We start from the raw sequence: 20,729 nt of genomic DNA on the forward strand, positions 1-20,729 counted from the left end.
TCAGCAGGACAGGTGTTATTTGCAGCACACTCGTATATTATGCCAATAGCCATGTTGATGCCTTGCCTCCTGACACCCTGCCCCTTGCCCAACATCAGCAGCACAACCAGCCTGCAACTGCCCTGTGCTCTGCCCAACACCAGCATCATGGGCAGGATGCTGCCGCCATGTCCACACAAGGGGTGATTCTCACAAATCTCACAGCTGCTGGTGGAGCCAAGGGGCAGTACAACTCTTACCCACACTCAAAAGGCATTTGTACAACTGGTTGTGGCTGCCAGATGACTTGATCACCAAGTTTCCCGAGCAACCCATGAGAGTCATGGCACTGCTTACGATCCCAGTTGGCTAGCAGTGATGGGAAGAGTTGCAGTACAGGTGTATTATTGGTCTTATTTCCTAGTGCCTCCATAAACCTTCAAAGCATGTTGTCAGACCCTGGGCAGGTGAGGCTGCCACTGGGCCACAGTGGAACTGGGGATGAGCACCTCAAAATTTGGACCACTATCACAGCCACTCTGGGCTTCTCCAAAAAGTCACTCAAGGACCTGCTTGAGGTGACAGAAAAATAAAGCACTGGAGCAAGAAAAAAAAACAACCAACAAGCTCAAAATCCATGACAACATTACAGACGCAGTTGAGCAAACCTGAAGCTGCTACAAGGGCTTGCTTTCTTTCAGCTATGAAACCCTTATTTGAAGGGGAAGGTCAGAGACTTTTTTTTCCTCCCCAGTTTTCTGTTTTGTGTTATTCACATTTTCAGGTAATAACTTCTATGAGAAATGAACATCTTCCAGAAATCAACAGAAAATACAGATAATGAAGACTACAGCTTCTGATAAAAAATCCCCAGGAATTAATTAGCCCTAGGTAGTGTTACTCTCTGCTTTTAAATTCATGTTTATATAGAAGGAAAAAGCTAGCTGATTTGAAAAATCATAGATTCACTACAAATTACAAGCCATGAAATAATGTACCTTGAAGGTGAAAATGGGACCATTTTTAATGTAAAATAAAGGAGGTCCCTGTCTTTGTTTTACCTGCCCAGACACATATTTGTAATAAAGCAGCCTGTTGTAACGTCATTTCTTATTTCAGCTATGCATTTGTCACAGTGGGTTTTCTTCCTGGTGTAGTAGCACAAAAAAAGACCAGAAATGGGAACGTAACATCTCTGTTCTTTGTTCCTGTCTGTAATTCTCAGATTCTTGTGCTTCCTGATACTACACAAATCCTAGCAAACAGATTTTCTCCTTTCAGGTTGTGCAGTTCATTTCTCCAAATGAACTGCAGAAAACTCTGTGCCTGAGAGATGCCTGGGAGCTGTTCTGATCTCTTCAGGACCAGATATAAAAGACAGCCTGAAGAGCTCCTGCAGGCTGCTGTTCCAATGGGCCATATACACTCAATTAAACCCGGCTTCTGCAGTTTTGGGCAGCTTTACCAAAGAATAGGGACAGGACAGCAGAACTATAGGTAGTAGAGGCTATAGGGTCCTCTGCATACACTGTAGTCCCCTAAAAGTTCATCTTTCCAAAGAGATGTGTGCCTGTTCACCTTCTCTTTCACCTACTGAAAGAGATGAAACAGTAAAATGCACTGACTTTCCAGAGGGACTGAGGATAGAGAAGAAATAGATGCCTCTGGGAATTTAACCTTAGTATTCAATGTTTCATAGCCTCTAAGCAGTCCTCACATTGCTGTGATGCCATTTGTTGCAGGGTTTTTTTTCTGTGTAAAACATTCTCAGAATCTTCTAGGGACAAGCAAAAGCCCAACTTCTGTTTCAGGCCCTCTGCCAGAGTTCTTTCTCTGGGTCACTGTCATTCCTCACTAATCTAATAAATTTACCAAGCTGATTAATTCAAGCTTCTGGTAACAAGTGGTTGTGCTATGAGTGTGCTGGGATTCAATACCAGACACTCACTGCCCCTGTGAGGGAGCCCAGCTGGCAGCAGCACATAGCTGGAGGCTGAGGAGGTACTACAAGCAGAGAGAGACAAAATACTGCTGCTATCTGGCACTACAAAGCCTAACTCAGATAGTGTGCTGTCCCTCAGAGGTACAGAGATGAAAAAACTAAGATGTGAAGAACTTAAATATTTCATCACAGACTTTGCTCCATTTTGTTCTTAATTTACATTAGTAAGTGACACACTTTTAAACTGGGCAGGGGGTGTGTGTGGGGGAAGTATTCCTTGGTTGTCCTTTTGTTAATGCTTGGCATGTCAAAGAGCACCTACTTCCACCCCCTACACCCCAGGAGCTAATAAGTATCAGCGAAACAGGTCGCTGCTGGGAATGACTGTGTCCACAGAGCTCCTCCATCAGCCACAGGCCATATGCAGATCTATTAACCTGGGATTTGAAGCCATGGTCCTCTGTAAACACAAAGGACTGCAGCCTACAGCCTGAACAAGTGTTTTTATGTCTTCAAGTAGCAGACACCTGAATACTTCACCCAGTGCAGGACAGGGATGCTAAAAGCACACGTTGTGGCACTGCCACCATGACCTCCAGCCCAGACACAGCCCTTGCCATGGCATCCTTAGGGGAGGGAGAAGGATTGTGGGGCCAGAAAGGAAAGGACAAAAAAATCATAGTCAATCATGGTAACTGGGAAAGGAGCTGCTTTAAAGAGGATTTTTTTTTTTTCTTTTGCAGAGGAAGGTTGGGAAAAAATTAGAAATGGGGGGAAAAAGTGAAGCAGGGAATAACAATGGAATATAATAAAAGAGATTATGTCGTTAAAACTCAGTATCTCATTTGGAATTAGTGCGTGAAGTAGCAGTTGTTCAGGGTGATTATGCCACCTTTCTAAATGAACCTGGGACCCAAGGGTAAACACTGCCCCTAAACAGCTTTTCAAAGGGCTATTGCAGATTGCAGCTTCAAAGGGTATCCTGCAGTAGTAGCTGAATGCTTCACCAGTATGAACTCCACCATTCTGGTGAGAATAGAAAATATTAAAAAAAAACTTTATACAGCAGAAGACCCTGGAGGAGGGAGCTCAGCAGCTCAGACCAGAGAGGACCATTCAAAAATTAATACTGGTTAACTATTTATGTCCATTTTTAGTGCCTCACTGAAATCTCCTTGTAGTGTTTCCAGGGCTCCCAAGCTCTCCCCCACTGCAGCACCATGCCAAGAGCAGTTTCATGCTTAAAATCACTTGCCTCGAGCAGGGGGCAGAAGACAGTGACTTCCAGGTGTCCCTTTCAGCCTTTTTTTAAATTATTATTATTATTCTAGGAAAGATCAGTTTGCTCTCAGTGAAATCTAACACTGGTATTTTTGCAGGGATGTGAGAGTTAGGTTGCCAAATGCCAAAGAACTCAGAAGGCACCTTGGTTCCTAAATCCCATACACTCTAACAATTGCTTGGCCACTTCTTGAAGTCCACTGTCATGTCTTCTTTAGCCAAAATGCTCATAAACTTGTTCAAGTGAAAGTTAGAAATCCTGCTGCTCAGTGACCCAAGGATGTTTTGCTTCTGCAAGTTCAGCAGAAGTGGTCATGTTCTTAAAAAATCCTTGTTCCAGAATAAAAGCACCATCTTGGGAATCAGAAAACACCAGGTCAGTTCTCCATTCTTGTCCAGGCTCGCTGTGTGCTCTCTAGCAAGTCCTTCAAATTCTGTTTCCATTTCCATGCATAAAACTGAGCTAACTATCCTGTCTTTTACTCCTCTGTTTGTTCTTTTTAATCTCTCTGAAATAGGGACTGTCTCAAAATATATTATTTGTTTAGTGCAATATCATATTGGTGAGTCCTGCTGTGCAACGGGCACCTTGGATTCAAGTGGTACAAACCTACAGCAGCTTTTTCAAAGACTTCAAACACTGGACTCACTGGCTGCCCACAGAGGTTGTAAATGCCCCATCCCTGGAAACATTCGAGGTCAGGCTAAACAGGGCTTTGAGCTAACTGATCTAATTGAACATGTCCCCAGTTGTTGCAGCGGAGTTAACTTTAAAGATCCCTTTAAAGATCTTTAAAGATCCCTTCCAACCTAAACGACTCTACAACTTGCTTAGAGCCTGGCTGAGCTCAAGTCTTCTCACCTGACTAAGATGCTTCTGCTGCTCTTACCCAATGAAGGAGAAACTGCACAATTTCAAAACTAGAAAAGATAAGAAAGTTGTACAGGGTACTCTCCAGAGCTGAAAAAACACTTAAACTGTCTGCAAGAAAGCATCCGTTCTTAATCTTGAAAATCACTGACACAGTGTGCTTCCCATGAAAAGCCTTTGTATTCTGCAAGAGCGATTACAAACCCAAAAGTTCAGTGCTTAGAGTTTGCTTGAATACTCTAAAAACACACATGTAACCCTAACAGTCATGCTTTTGTAAGAGCACAGGAATTTCTAGGGTGAGCTACCAATTTCCATAATCCTAAATCACTTCTTCCACTGGGATTTTCAGGGTTGAAAGCTGCCCATCACATGTTAAAGGGTGTCTGCACCCTTCAGAAACACTGTCAGCAGAAAGGCCACAAACTGAGAGATTAATCCAGCTGAATATAATCAGAATTGGCATAAACCTTCCTTCAGTATGTTACTATGCAAGCCAGAGCCCAACCCTTCCGTGTGCTCCAGGGCATTTAGTTGACTCTGGCTTCACATTTGCACACTTGTCCCAGCAGCTGCCCGGACTAGGGCCAAACCTCCCCAAGGTTCATAGACGGGTTTTGGGGCAAGAAGTAGAGGTGCTGAATTACTGTGAGAATCTGATCTTGAGAGGTTTCCAGGGAAGCTGGAAGCAGAAAACAAATCTGCCTGCTTTAGAGTTTCACCATCATGTTTGAAAAGTGAATGAGGTAAAATAATTTGCAAAAAAAAAGAGTAAAAATAGTATGCATTACACTTTCTCTCCTCTCCTTCTAATGAGTCCTGTAGCTTCCCTCATTTCAAAACCACCTTTTGTTCCATTTTCTCACAGAGACGCTTCCCGTCCTGGCTCTCCAGAGCCCTTTCCAAAGACGGCCTGAGCCCACCACTCCCTCTTCCCTCCTCCCCACTTCCAATCTCATTAAATTTTGCTTTTTTCCCACATGGCACTGATCATTTTGAAACAGCCCTTCCTCACCGTTTCAAATTAAGGCTCTCCAGTTATTTTCAAAACTCAATCAAAACTGAAAGTTTTTTGCCATGATTTTTAACTATTCCTTTTTTTCCCATTTTTCCCCTGCTGTGAAGTGCTCTGCAGTACAAGTAGCATGCCAAACATCAGCCACACAGCTGAGCTATGTTGTGCAATAGTGTCGGCCTGAGACTCACCCACACATTGAGAGTAACCCCTGATGACTGGTCTGGGGGCTCCAGCTTCCTGCCTTCAGGCAGACACCCAGAAGGCTGCCAGACAGCAGCCTGCAGCCATTCTCCCCTTTTCCCATCTTTTTTTTTTTCCCCTTGAATTTATGTGAGCAACAAATCTAGGGACAACCACTTAATACACAGTCTTTTCTGTCCATTTGGACATGAAGACACTTTTATTTTCCCATAAAGGTTACCTTCCTTCTTTCAGAAGTAGTCACCTTTAAAAACAACTGACATCACTATGTATTAATGAGTTACTTCCTATCCTGCCAATCAGGACCTCATCTGCTCAAAAACTGAAAGCAAACACCACAAAGGTATAACTAAAACATAAGAGAAATGCACCCAGAACAAGCACAGCTCATTAAAATAAAATTTCAGGAGGGACAAACCAGAAATGCTGGGGAAATAGAAGACCGCAGGACTACAGAGAGAAAAAGAAACCCTAGACCTCATTTTCTGATATAATAAGGTTATAAGTGAATCAAACTGGCACAACTTCCCAGAATGAGCAATGGGACAAGATGAAAAAGACTTCACTGTGGTCTCACTCATACAAACACTAAAATTTCAGCAGCTGAGCAAAAAAATAGAAGGTAGGGGTCATGTGTTATGGAAGATAAAGAAAAATAACTGACTGCTCCTTATTTTTTATTCAACACTATGTAGACAAGTTACATCCCACAGACATTCCCTGTGACTGACACACCGTACTGAACCCACTGGGGTTCACCATGAGCTGGCTCAGCCTTCATTTCTCCCCCTTGAAAGATGAGGCTGACCAAAGAATCTTTAAAGAAATACACACCATCAGTCACGTCCCTGGAGGACCAGGCAACACCCACGTGTTACTGTTGGCTTAAAAATTTCATGTTGAAATATGAAAGAGCTCAGCCCTGGGGGAAAAAAAAAAAAAAGCTGCAAATGCCTGTCTCTTACATCACCCTTGGTGAAGAAGTGGGAAAAATATATGTTGTTTATGAACCAAAATGAACCCAGCCCCACTGGCCCCACAATGCACCCATACACCCTCCCTGGCATGGTGCACACAGGGGGCCAGTCCTTCCGTCATTGGTAGGTACAGTGACAATGCCAGAGGTTTGTTAACCTTACAAAACTCACAAACTGCTGTGGTTACTGTATAGACTGATGTTAGAGTGACTATGTAATTTAAGCCTAAAATTTATCCTTGGCCAGAGAATTCAAAAAAATTTTAAAAAACCAAAACACAACACAAACAAAAAACAAACCACCAAACACACATTAACAAATAAACCTCTGCCAAAATTAAAACTTGCAAACAAAAGTTATCAGACTTTCAAGCCAAGCTCAAGCAGGCAGTGAGCAGACAGCTTGAAGCCGAGGTGTTTTATGAAGCCAGGCCAACATGAAATCGGGTCTGTGGCAATGTTTTATCCGAGCACATTTCATCCCTCCCTCCTGCCTGTGCCAGCTGGCAGCCCCGGGCAGCAGCCCCGCCCCAGGCCCTGCCAGCAGCCGGGCCGGGCCTCGCTCCCCCAGCCAAACGCTCCAGGCAGGGAGGCAAGAGCCCCGGCAGCGCCAGGCAGCAGGGAGGGAACAGACGATGCCGCAGGGATGCGGCCCCATGAGTGCAGAGCCGGACTCGGGCAGGGGGTGTGTCAGCCAGCACGCTAGCTGATCCCATCACCCGCAACAGGGAGGCGATGTGCCCTTCACCATACACAGCAGCTTGTTAGTGATTTTCACAGCAGGGAGACACCCTGGGCAAAGGCGAACCTCAGGAGAAACACAGTGGGAAAGCCACAGAGAGAGCCCAGGGAGCAATGTCTGTGCTCAGGAGGAACGAAGTTACTGGGGCAATTAGTGTCTCATGGCTCTTTTGCTTAAAGAGCTGGAAAACTTGAGAGCATCCAAGTGAAACCGGGCTGTGAAAAGGTTTCCCCCCTTAGGAAGGTGGGGTGAGTTTTGTATTGGGTAGTTTAAAGTAAAGCATTGTAACTGCAAGGGCCACATGGCTCTCTTAGGTTGCTGCAGATTTTTTTTGATCTGCCAGTGAGGTTTCTCAGTGCCTTTCACTACCTAAACACAAGAAGCCAAAGAAACAAATACCCTGCTCATCTGTATCATCTTCACAGAAACAGAAGAATTACTTAGCATTTTCCCCTTCAAACATCCACAAAGGACTACCAAACAATTCAGACCCTTCCTCCATCAGACACCACCAAGCCAGGCAGAGCCCTGACTGCTCACTTCCCAATAGTACAACCAACATTTGCTGTCTGAATTGCTTTCAAGAAGTGATCAAGAGTTTTGGAACTTGTCACTCCCCTTGAGGCTATTTCAAGAGAATCCTGAGGCTATTTCAAGAGAATCCTGGAAAGTTTAGAAATTGAGAGTAAATCATGAAATAGCCATTGCTTTAAAGAATCACTGCAGGAAGCACCTTCAAAACTAGAAGCAGAGAGCTTGTGACTAGGCACAGCTGAAGCTTCAAGTACTTTAAAATACTCTTTGGATATTTTTTTTTTCTACAGGTCAGCAGGCTTCAGCCTTGAGAACTGCTAAGAAATGATAAGTAGTTCCAACCCAGTACATGTGAATGAGCAGCTGACACCTCAGCAGGAGAGTGAAAAGGTTGAGATCCCTCCTAGTGTGGCAAGTTCCCAGGTACAAAATTCAAAAGTGCAGGTTTCCTCTCTGCCACACTTTAGTTAGCAGTGTAATTCTGTGCCATCTCAGCACCAGGGAACTCTTGTGTCTTCCTTGGGAGCCTAAGAAACAATTAAATATCTGTGAGAGAGGATGCCGTTGGCAAAGGGCTGACACCTGCCCTTCAATATGTGCACCCTGCTCCTGCTGTCAAGGTAGATCAATGTTTAATGCAACGGCCCTGACAGAGTGGTTAATAAAGTCACAGAGAGCAAACAACAAAAACATCTGAAACAGCAAGGCCATGTCACATGGCTTGCTCTTCAGGGATCTGAGCTATTTTGTAGTTAAATTATGGCAATCATTTTAAAATGTATAAATAAGGGCCCCATCCTAGACCTCTATCTCAAGTAATGTTCTTCTCCATCTCTGACCACATTTCAGGGTAGTGTGGAAAGCAGAAGACACATGGCCACCTATTCACCCTGACCAGTGGTATATAAAGGAAAGGAGAGTAATGGTGGGGGATCTGGTGTTCCTGTACTCTGCTTCTGGCACTGTCAGTGCTTGCATGCATATGGAGGACATTACCTGCCCACTGTGGGACAGGTGGGAATTATATTACTCACATCACACGTCTGTCTTTTACACAGGTTATCTTCTAGAATAAGTTGCCATTCACAATTTACCTTCCTACTGGAATATTTGCCAAATATAGAAGAAAAAAGTTACATGGCAATAGACTGAGTGGCAATTCATGCATGCATAAATCTTGTTAAAAGAGATACATGCTGAATGTCCAAAGCAGTGGGAGGTTTTGACCCCTTAAACCAGTAATGGGATTTGTGTTCAGAATTCCAGCTTAATTTATGAAAACCTGCTCAAAGAGTGCTCACTAAAAAGCCTAATTTAGGACAGTAAAAATGCATGTGCAGAACAGAAACCAGGCAGCTCAGGGCTGAGCTGCACGCAGGTGTAAATCAATGGAGAGCTGTGGAGCTGGCCTGGGCAACAGCAGGGAGCAGGCAACACCAGGGATGACCACAGCCTCATGGTCTTCTGATCAATCAGGATGCAGCTCTGACCCTGTAAATAACTAACCTGGACTGTACATCTCCCACATCTCTCTCTTCCCATTAATTTCTCCTCTCTTCCTCAACCTCTCTCTCCACCCATGCACCCTGAAAGTCACACATACCTCTCATAATGCAGCCCTGCCTCAGATTCACATCTCTACTTTGAATCACCTCTTCCATGAATCCTCATTATTAATCTCTCCAGCAATAAGTTTTGCACTAAATCCCTGAATCGAATTACCCAATTGTTGTCTAGGCCAGACAAGCCCACAGCCATATAAGCAATACAGCTAATTCTTTGCCTTGAAGGCACCATGCACTTTAAGAAGTTTGTTAATATTGATAAATAATAATGTTTTATTCTCTGCATTAACAATAAACAAGCTTCCAATTTTATTTTTTTTTCAGTTCAAGGATTTATCCAGACATCTGGATGCTTATTTGCAGCTTCTCCAGATTTCCTTGGCTGGTACACTGTGCTGGAAATAATGAGATTTCCAATGGATTTTTGGTTTCTATCCATTTGGAAATACTGCAAGAGGAGTTTTTCCTCTGAGCGTTCCAGGATTTCTAGTTCATATGCTGGCTGGAATCAGCATATAAAAATGGGCATAAAAAGAAAACCTTGATTAAGAAAAGCTGAAGAATTATTTGTACTCCAAAGGTATCTTTTCAGCTTGGAGTGATGGTTCTAATTAGCTTCTAATGAAGCAAAGCTGATGAAGCCTTACTTTGTGTGACTGTTTAGATGTCCATTCATAGAAGATTAGGATACTTGAGGAGGCAAGATCTAGGCAGTTGCAAAGCTCGTGTTTATGAACAGTTAGTGTGTGTGACGGGTATCTGAACTACCCACTTTTGAATTAGAAATAGATTATCTTAGTTTCTGAGCCTCTATATTCTGCAGCCTCCAGGTCTCCCTCAGGGACATCTGCTGGGACTGCTTTTGCCACCTATTTTGTAACATCAGTGAAAGGTGAGAAGATGACTGCTCTGAGTTTTGTGGTGTTTTTTTCATGTGCCACCCTCCAGTGAAAGGATGGAGGCAAGCAAATCAAGTGAAAGGGAGGAAGCTATGGTGATGGGAGGGCAAGGCAGCGATCAAAATCACTGATCACAACAAGTAAGGGGATAGGAGAAGGAGACTGAGGAGACATGGTCTGAGATAACTGAAGGATCTCCAAACACATGGCCTCCCTCCTCCATTCTTCAAAATCAGCCTATATCTGGGAAGTTACAGCAAAAGATAAAGGACTAAATCCAAATGGGATGGCAGGAAAAATAAGCAGGGAAAAACTGTAGCAAGGGAAACACCATGCCAAAGTGAGGGGAGGGAGGGAAGGGACATTTGGTAAGGAGGTATGTCTTCTCACATAGAGGAGACAACCTACACTGCTGGCTTAGCAGCACCCCAAAGAACTTGGTTACCATAACCACGTGGGTGAGCTTTAGCACAGCCACAGCAATGCAACAGCAGGACTCTGGCTGGAGGTTGTCCCTCCATGCACCAGTTCGACTTCCAGGAATCCTGCTCTTAGTGAACTTACTGAAAACAGGGTTCCAAAAAAACAGATGTCATACATTTGGAAGAATTTTGCGTTATATTTAATTTCACCAGTGTGAGATGAACCAACAGCATGTTTCAAAGAGAGTGAGCTCTGAAAGTTTTCACTGCGCTTATCAGCAAATTTAAGACACAAAGCACGGAGCACACATTCAAGGTCACCAACAGGTGACATTGCAGACAGATTTATATCCTGTTGTGGCACACTCTTCCAATGGCTGTGCACCCACAGCAGGTCAGGGAACGCTGCTTTTGTTGAGCACAGTAGCTGAACGCAGTGTCATTTCTTTGAAGGCAGTGCCTGTCAGTGTAATCTAGGAAAAGTACAGATACCTGTCTATGAAGGGATGGAGTTTCCTTGTGGAGCACAGGGAGCAGAAAGTAGGCAGAACTTTTTTTAGGGCTGGTGGCTGTTGTCTCCCGTGACTTCTGAATCCCAAATAGCAATAGTTGTTAAATGCTATTTCCTATAAAGCATAGAAACCCTCAAAAAAAATTGCCAATTCACTACTGGAGAATCATTCACAACATGTTTTAAGACTTTCAAAGTCATCAGAGCAAACCAGAATTCATTAAGAGAGGAAAATAAGATTGTAATTAATTAACTTATTGAAATTATGAATCAAGGACTACACAGGAAAGTCTATCCATGACTTTGCAAGATATTCAGTTAATCAAATAACCAGGCAGAAATATTTGCATTAATAATTGCGTTAGAAAGTGCTGATCACAATGTTTAATAAATCCAGATTGTTAATTCTACAAACTCTTATTTCAAGTCTGAGACATATATACCAAAAAGTGCCTTTGGTATAAAGGGAAGTTTGGGACTGTGTCCTTAGTGATTACAACAGCTGCTTTTTCTAGACCTCTCTGACACCTGGCCAAAGGAACAGTTGGAAGCTCATCCATATTATGCCCCTTCTGTCTTCTTTGTAACATCTCCTAAGGACAGTCTTCAATGCAACATGAAGACCCTGGAACTGCAGCAGCCAGCAGCCATTCCTTACATTTCCTGGATATAATTAACCTTGTTAGCACCTCCCCATGAGGAGCAGTTCCACCAGCACCATCCAAACCTCACAGAGAGCCCTCAGCTGTGCCCTAGCTCAAGAGCTCAACCTGGCCCCAAGGGAGCTGGAGTTCAGGGAACAATTGCACCAGGAGCCCTGGGGGGTATTTTGGCTGCCTGGTCTGAGATGTCTCCTGCTGTGCATGTCAGTTGTCTTCTCTTTGTCACCCTCATTCCAACCTTAATCCAACCCCTGGGCTGAGATTTATGGGAGGGGAAGGCAGGAGCCATCTGGCCAAGGAGCAGCCCTCGCTGCATTTTGGCAGTCCCCTCCCAGCCTGCTCTCCTGCATGTACCAGCTTTTGTTTCCTTTGATCCCAAACCCAGTGGAACCTCTTATTATTTTTATGTGTCCGGCTCTGAACATTTTATCAAGTCATTACAGACACATCTCACTCCAGACACATGGAAACACCCAAACCAGACTCATTCTCACTTTCTGGCCAAGGTTCCTCTGCTTTGCCTAAAACACCTTAATTTTATTTTGGCTCTGCAATTTATCTAGTTTAGTGTCTCTAGTACTTTTGCTTTTCACTGATTTGGGTGGGACTTTTTGGACTTTATGGTCAAAAGCAGTACAACAGTCACACTGAGTCATGAGGTCACTCAAATTGCTTCAAATCAAAATAATTTGACACAAATGCAAGGTTATTAATATGCCAAGTACAGTGCTTCATTGCATTAGCTTTTTCCCTGAGTTGCAGACATACTTTACAACCAATAGTCCAAGGTTTTGTTTGGCAATACTGAGAGGTAGTTTTTGCCCTTTTGTCTTTTCTGCTTTTTTTTCCCCCATAGATGTATTTGCTAAAATAAATTGAAATTGGGTAAAATAATATAAGGCACAATTTATACTAGATATATCTGCAATTACTAACTCTGAATTAAGCATATCCCTTCATGAATAATGAAGCAGAAATAGGCCAGAGGAAAAATGAGATAAGATCTTCAACCCATGTATTTTTAATTGCTTCATTATCTAAAATTTGGTATGAATAGCAGTGGATATAGTTTGCTGTTAATGCACAAGAAGAAATGAGAATTTTCATCCAAATCACAAAAGGCTATCAAAAATTAATTCTGTGTGCTGTGATCATTGAAAATGTAAGTGATTTTGTGGCAGAGTGACATAAAAAATACCATTTATATGCTAATAATGAACAAGTCACATTTTTTCATTTTGATGCAAAATAAATTTTATTTTCATTTTAATGAACTGTAATGAATTATAAGCTGTTTCTTTTTATCTTTAGGTAAAAGCTGGGGGAAAGATAATGGAAGGTTGACAAAAAGACTGTCCCTGAATGAAAATAGGATGGAGCAGAGCATGACACTTGTTTTGACCTGTTAGATTCCATTGCTGACTTGGCAGTCCACAGTCAAATGCTGCCTTTTAGACCCAAGGTGTGGACTGCAATGGATGAGCTCTGAGAATGCAACCCACCATAGAGAAAAAAAAAAAAAGAGAAAATCAACCACATGAGGTGGAAGAACTCGGCCTTTATTTCATACAAGCCTGAGCACCCTCAGAAACAGCTCTGCCATGTACTCAGCTACGTGGACGAGGCAGCTCTAAGCTTAGGGAAAACTTCTGTAACAGTGGATAAAAGCAGTGAGCATCACATGGTACACTAGATGTATTTGCAGTCCCTAACTCTGAATTAAACATGCTCCTTCATGAATAATGGAACTGAAAAAGGCCAGAGGTACTAAGGAAACTGATCCAAAGCCTATTAAAGCCAATGAAACATCTCACATTGATGCATACCATATTAATAAATAATTATGAGATGGGGCTTTTTTGCAGTAATTCCTAGAAGCACTAGGCACAGTCAGGATCTTTATCACTCCAGTTACTGCACACAAAGTAAGAGACAGGCCTGTCCTAAAGGCATTACAGTGTAAGGATAAGGCAAGAGATAGCAAGTTGGATAAGAGCAGTGCAGGGAACCCAAACAAGCCATAAGATTATTGTGCTCAGCAATTACATGCAGCAGCCTCAGCACAGCAGCTGCTCCGACATTCCTGAAAACAGTTGAGCGTGTACCAACACCAGCTGAAATCAATAGATATTGCAAGCATTAAACACCCAGGAAAACCCAGCTCAGCTTTTTAAAATGAGCCAACCATAATGAAAAGCCAATTCAAAACTGCTTGTCTGGTATTTACTGCTCCTCATTCACATGGAGGACTTCCCTCAGGGTACCTGCACCTGTGTCCATTTGAAGTCAGCTGCTTTGCACCTCTCGTGCAGATTGCCCACACGTAATCAAATTCTAGCTTTACCTTCCTTCTTGGAGTCTTCTGCATGGTATTTAAAACAACCTGTTGCAAACAGCACTGCTGTGACACACAGTCACTGTGCGCACCAGGGTTTCAGTTATAAACCCATCAAGTACTGCTGCACCAGGCTGCAAGTTCACAAGTATATACAGAGAATGCAGGTATTCAGTGGGGGTTTCAAAACACCTACTCTAGAGACCACAGTGCTACCGGATTCCAATTTGTATTTTTACGCAGGATAATACCTTTAAGCAGCTCATTCTAAATAACTCCATCACAGGAAGAGCTCTTCCACTTATCATTTGGACTGGAGTAGTAGATGTAACACATTAATGTTTATTTATTAAACTTTGCCATGAGAAATAACAAGCCCAGACAAAATCTTGGCAAAGGCAGCAGGGACTGATTAGGAAATTCTGATTAGATATTAGGAAAAATATACTTCACCCTGGAGATACTCAACCATTGGAACAGGCATGCAGAGAGAGTGTGGGATTGCTGGCCTGGGACATATTCCAATCTGGGATGGACAAGCACCCTTTTGTAACTGGTCCTCCTTGAGCCCTAGGTTGGCCTGCAGATCACTAGAGATCCTTTCCAACGTAAACTGTGTGTCAAACATTTTCAGCCTCCGTAATGTCACAAAAATGAAGAATGGCTTTTACTGTTTAGAATTGATTTCTCAGAGAAATCAGAGACTGCAGCCCTGAGACCCACCTCTGGAGGGAAACCTATTTTCAGTGTCACATTCTGCACCAACCATAACTCCCAACAGGATGAAGCAAACATCTTGCCCCTGGGGATACTGGCAGAGCAGGTGACACCACTGGCACCTCAACGAGGAGAAACCACAATCCACAGCTCACCCAGAGCTCTCTGCTGGGCTTGTCCTTGGGACTTCAGCCCTCCTCAAAGCACTATCTATTGTGTTAATTTGTACAAACGTTAACTTGTGGTTTGTTGTTTTTTTCCTCTAGCAGTTCTACCTCAGGTGTTCCTCTATGAATCATGTACTTAACAGGATAAAAAAAGCAGTAAGTAGCATTTTACCTGTGGGTTCTGCATATCACCACTTGGCCAGCCTCTGGGAGAGGCAGGCAGTGATCAACAGCACTGCTACTCTGGCTGCTGTATCTCACTGAGATACTGAAAAAAATAACCTGGGTAAAATGATGGAACACATGAAGGAATACTGAAAAAAGACATTACTGAAACTAGTGTCCACACTAACAATAAATCAGAATTATTTGCCAACCCAAGTCAGACTACTTCGGTAGCTCATTCTCTAGGTTGAGTGTGGCCTTAACTTCTGCAAGAGATTTCATTTCAAGGGGGAATATTGAATTTGAAAAGGACATTGCAATATCTTTTTCCAGCACTACTACACATGCACATGCATCACATCTTTAACCTGACAAGTGAATTGATTTCAAAATAGGAAATCATTTCAGAGTAAACATTTTCTGATTCTTCAACTGGAATTTTGGTGTTCCAGATCTACCAGAGTTGTTAAAAATTAAAAAAAAAAAAAAAAAGGGGGGGGTGGGGAGGGGAAGATGGGTGATAAAAAATGAAATGCAAGTATTAACATTTCACTCTAAAATTAAAATGACACTAAACATTTCTGGACATCTTGATCCATCTTCTACATAAAGATCTAGGCTGTGACTTTTTGGATGAAAGGGAAATGTGTAAACTGCAGCTAACAACTTCAGGTATTAAAGTTTGTTTAGACAACTGTTGAGGGTACCACAGCCCAGAAAAATACAAGACAACAAACTAAATTTCTTGAAAAAAACAGACAACTGATAATTCATTTAAAATTAAAAAAAAAAAAAAAAGAAAAGAAAAGAAAAGAAAGAATCTGTGAGAAGGCATTGATCCATTGGACAGACATACAAAATAAAAAAATATAAAATAAAGAGCTACGTAATATTAACATGTAATAACAATTTCAGTCAGAAGGCAATTTTTGATGCTGATATTTGAGATAAATTTATTACTAGATGTAATCAGTGATGAACCTGCCTATCAAAAATAAAGAAATAATGCAGTAGTGGTCACACCCTGGAGAAAAACTCCACAGCTGGGCTGGAAGAATCTTCCTTTGATGAATGTGACAATAGAAATGAGTGAGGAAGCTGGTTTTGTTAGCGCTATTGACTGCAGATTAAATTGATCAGAGAGGCTTTTACTGAGCAGATGTTGGCCAATACTTGGTTTGGTGCTAAAAGCAAACAAACCCAAAGTACCAGCTCCCACCTCTGTGACGTGTGTGGGTCTTGGGGTCCTGTCCTGGTGGCAGTTTGATGTTTCTAGATTGGGTGTCATACACTGAAGTTCAACCACAAGGTGTGAAGCCTGAAGAAAGAAAAACTCTTGATGAACAGGATAAAATTACTAAGAAGAAAGGAATAAATTATCTTCAAATAGGCTGGCAGAGAGGCATGGCAGATGAACACCCACGGTTGCAAACCTAGGCTGATTCCAAGTCAAATATAGCAAAAATCAGGTGCAGAAATCCATGAAGAAGTAAATAGGATTAAGACTTCTTATAGGAGACAACTCAATAGCCCGAGGCTTTCATTGCATGCCCTTGTGAGCTCATCCCAAACCAGAGGAGACTGACAAGTATAGTGCCTGAATCCTTGGTTTAGCTAGCTACAAAATACCACATTTGTATGTCCAGTAGCCGTCTATTCCCCAGCACTGTTAATGCCTTCAGAGGTTATTATAAACTTACAAATTATTTAGGGTTTTCTTTCTTTCGGTGTCTGCTTTGATTTTTTTCCTTGTGCTAAATGTTTATGTTTCCAATTACTGAAGAAGGGAATAGTTTGAGACCTCATTTGCAGACTTGGCTTTGTCTTTCTCCCTCTCGTGTCTGGGCTGTATACGATACTCACACGATTTGATAAGATGTCCAACACAGAGCTTTATTACAGATTCTATTGGTTTATCCTAATTATTTCAATTGTTATTGTGAATTTCTTTGAAAATTGATTAAAATCAGAAAATTACAAGAAAAAAGGAAATGGACAAAAGACTATCTAATGAAGCTAGAAGAGGAATGAAAAGGTTTTGCCCTTGGAAATGTGCATATAAATGCTATGTTAGCAATAACAAAAAAATAACAGATGTCTCAAGAGAAAAAAAACAACAAAAACTTAAGAAAACACAAGCATATGAATAAACACAGTTTGACTCAACCAATTAGAAACATTTGTGTGGTCCAACAATGAAGCTCTGGCAAGTGTTAAAATTTCTGGGTTTATTACTGTCTTGACATAGTTACTGAAAATTGCCCAGATTTTTAAGGATTTGTCCTAATCACATAAAATTGTACCATCATTTTCTTTGGCTGTTACTATGCTCAATAAGAATTCTAGCCAACAAGAGACATGTATTGAATCATGCTTGGAAAAGGAAGACATAAAATTCACTCTCAATAAGACATAATGAGTCAGATCGAAAGTGACTTGATTATTCACATTGTTCAGAGGAATTGAAGTATAGATTTTCTACAAAGTCTCCACACTTTTTTTTTCTCAAAAATAATACTGTTATAGTATTTTCAGTCTTTAAATTTTTCCACTTTTTAATCATTGTATTAAGGTTTGTATACTTTGAGAAAAAAAAACAACAGGGAAAAGAGGCAAACATCTGTCTGCCTGCTTGACACACTTTTGTCCATTGGCATTTTCAAGAACTGTGGCAAAGTCTTCCAGGCTGCCTCGCACTCCCTCCCTGACCCAGTGGCATCAACAGAGGAATTGAAGGAAACGTTTCTAGACAAAACCTGCTTTTAGATTAAGGAGGTGCTGCCTGCATCTCAGGTCTCTGTAAATCAGACAGGCAGGAGCTCACCTCTTGAGATCTAAGTCTATCTTTTCTTGACCACCATTCAGTAGATCCTCCTCCCTAATAACCACCTGCTCATCTGCCAAAAGCTTGCAATGGTCATTTATCACATCCTGTGCACACAGGGCTCAAATGAGAAATTAATCAGAAGCAAAAACACCCTTGCCACCCTGCTGCTCTTTAATGTAGTGCATGCCAAAATTAACCAACAACTCCAAAAAGTCTCCAGCTTCCAGTCATCCAGCACTGATCATTAGTCCAATAATCACTCAGGCTCCATAACTCCATTCATAAAAATAATCAAAGGGATATATTATGGAACATATTTTTTTACCCTTTGAGACAAGTCTTGCTCTGCAACAGTGTGCAGAAAAGTATTGGGTAGAAAAGATCTGATAGGAATGACAAAATGACAGGATGGGCACTGCTATGCTGGCCTCAAATCATGCTCTGCCAATACACATCTATGACAAGGTGGCCCCAAGAATAGATGGATTCAACCAATAGTGTTGCCTTAAATGATCCAGGCATCTTAATTCATCAGCAACTAGGCTGCGATCTTGACTTGCTCCATTTGCTCAGCATATGATAAATAACCTATGGTGGACTTGACCTTGTGTCCACAAGGAGGGCCTAAAATTGTCCTTCCTCTAGATATGCTTTGTTTTTGCTGACTATTACCCTCCTGGTTTTCATAATGTGTGGTACAGCAGCTGCACTATCTACATCATAACAGAAGATCATTTTTCTCTTACATGAGAAATGTGGTACATGAAGAGCAATACACAGCCTAGTAACAAAGATTTCAAAATAATTACCCCTTTCCCAGCTCCATGGAATTGTTTAAGGAAGAACATAAACATTGAGAAAGGTTGGACCAGAAGATCAGACTTCATTTTACATGGTTTGAGTCTGCTCACTTTTGGAGAGCACTGCCTGCAGATTTATGATGCACCCTTAGTGCTCTAAGGGTGTCCGGGCAGTTTGGCAACAGCCTCCTAGATTGTTATAAAAGAGAATGGAAATTGAAGTTGAAGAGGATGCGGTAAAGGAACTGGATTATTAACTGCTTCTATTCTGAATGACATGCAGGTGCATCTAGAAAATGTTCTTTTCTCTATTTTTTGGTCACACTGCACCAGGTATGTACAGCACATTTCACTGAATGTCCTGCTTAGAAGAAAGGTCTCTCCCCATTAAGGAACTATTTGCCAAATTGAGGTCTTTTTCAACCACTTCCTGAAGGCTCTCTGACTCATTTAGGAAAAAAGAAGAAATTACGTCTTTGACAAGTTTCAAAGTAAGTAACAGGCTTTTGCCTCCCTAAATTTCCTGGCTTCTTTCAGATTTTACAATACACTTCATTTTGACATGAGGTCACAAGGACACCGCTACTGGGTACGACCACTTAGAAATTGCTGCTTTTCAAGTGACTACAGTAGGAAAACTAAAAACTGTTGTGAGCACCTCAGAGATGCTGTGTCCATGTGTAGTTTACATGTTGCATCTCTGAAACCAGTAAACTTTACAGGACTACAAGTCACAGTCAAAAATCAAATCAAGCTTGTGTCAAGAAATGTACTGCCTCACTTCTCATCCTTTCTTCTGCTTTTAAGGAATAGTAAGGACATCAGGAGCAAATATAGGCAGTCAATGGATAGCAGTGGAAATAAGGTTGAGGATTAAAGATGCATAGTTGTCCAGGCAGTGGTTTCTATTCTGGACATTGAATAAATTTTGCTCCACTCTCAGAAAAATCCCCATTACATGGTATCTCTTATTTTCCTCACTTCTTCCAAATCTGCTGGTTTCCCCAGAACAGGCCACAATGTATCCCACAGTTATGGCTGGCTGTTCAGAAACAGCTCCTGACCAGCTAGCACAGTCTAAACTCTCTACAAGCAGACAGAATGGAGAGAGATGGACAGAAAATGGATTTATTTTTTTTCCCCTCTCTTCCATGCAAAGTTACAACACTGGGAGGAAGAAGAGCAATTTGATTTAAATTAGGACAATATAGCAAAAATTTTCCATTTCCTTTACAAGCACCTCAAGTATGCAGAGCAGCAGCACATAAAACCCCATTAATCCAACCTCAAGAAGGCTCATTACTGAGAGTCTGAACAACAACTAGAGCTCTCCACCAACTCATCACATTACTTGCCAAACATGAGTGCTCATGGACAACACAACAAGGTGCTGTGAAACGATAAATTAGAACAATCGTATGGATGCCTCAGAAAAAAAGTAAAGCTGCAGGAAAATGTAGCTATGTCTTCGTGAAGAGGAGGAAAAAATAAATCTGTTAAAAGCAGATGAATTGAAATGTGTGAGAACAACATAAAACAGCTCAGTACCTACAGCAGCCGCCCACTCTTAGCTCCAGCTAGAGAGCAGGGAGCTGGGAGGGAAGAGAAGATGCACAAATGCCAAAGCATCACAGGGAGGAGATTCCATTTGCAGGAAGTCTTAACAAGCAAATGCCAAATGCAAAACTGACATCTTTTCTTCCTTTTTTTTTTAAAAAAAAAAAAAAAACGGATGCTATCCTGGAGGAAATAAAACAAGAGGGGAAGTTAGCATGTCATGAATTTCAGATGCATCATTTTATACATAGAACAGATAATTTTTTTCTTGCTTTGTTAAGGGAAACAAATGTCAGGTAGTCTCATAACATCTTAGCACAGTGTCAAAAGAAATATGAACATTTCAGACAGATTTTTGTGAAGCCTGCTCAGTGAGTACTATAATGTATGCTATTTGGCAAAGAGATTTTCAGCGTTGCCAAGCCCCAGTCAGTTTCTGGATTTAAAACCCCAGTTGTTTAAGACCCTGTTTACAAAACAATGTATCATGTCACAGTACGGCAGTGAAGTTGTAAATGGTTCCCAAATTTTGAAAAAACTCCCCACCATGGTGGAATG

Source organism: Chaetura pelagica, unplaced genomic scaffold, assembly GCF_000747805.2.
Source record: "Chaetura pelagica isolate M959 unplaced genomic scaffold, ChaPel_1.0 scaffold138, whole genome shotgun sequence".
NCBI lineage: Eukaryota > Metazoa > Chordata > Aves > Apodiformes > Apodidae > Chaetura > Chaetura pelagica.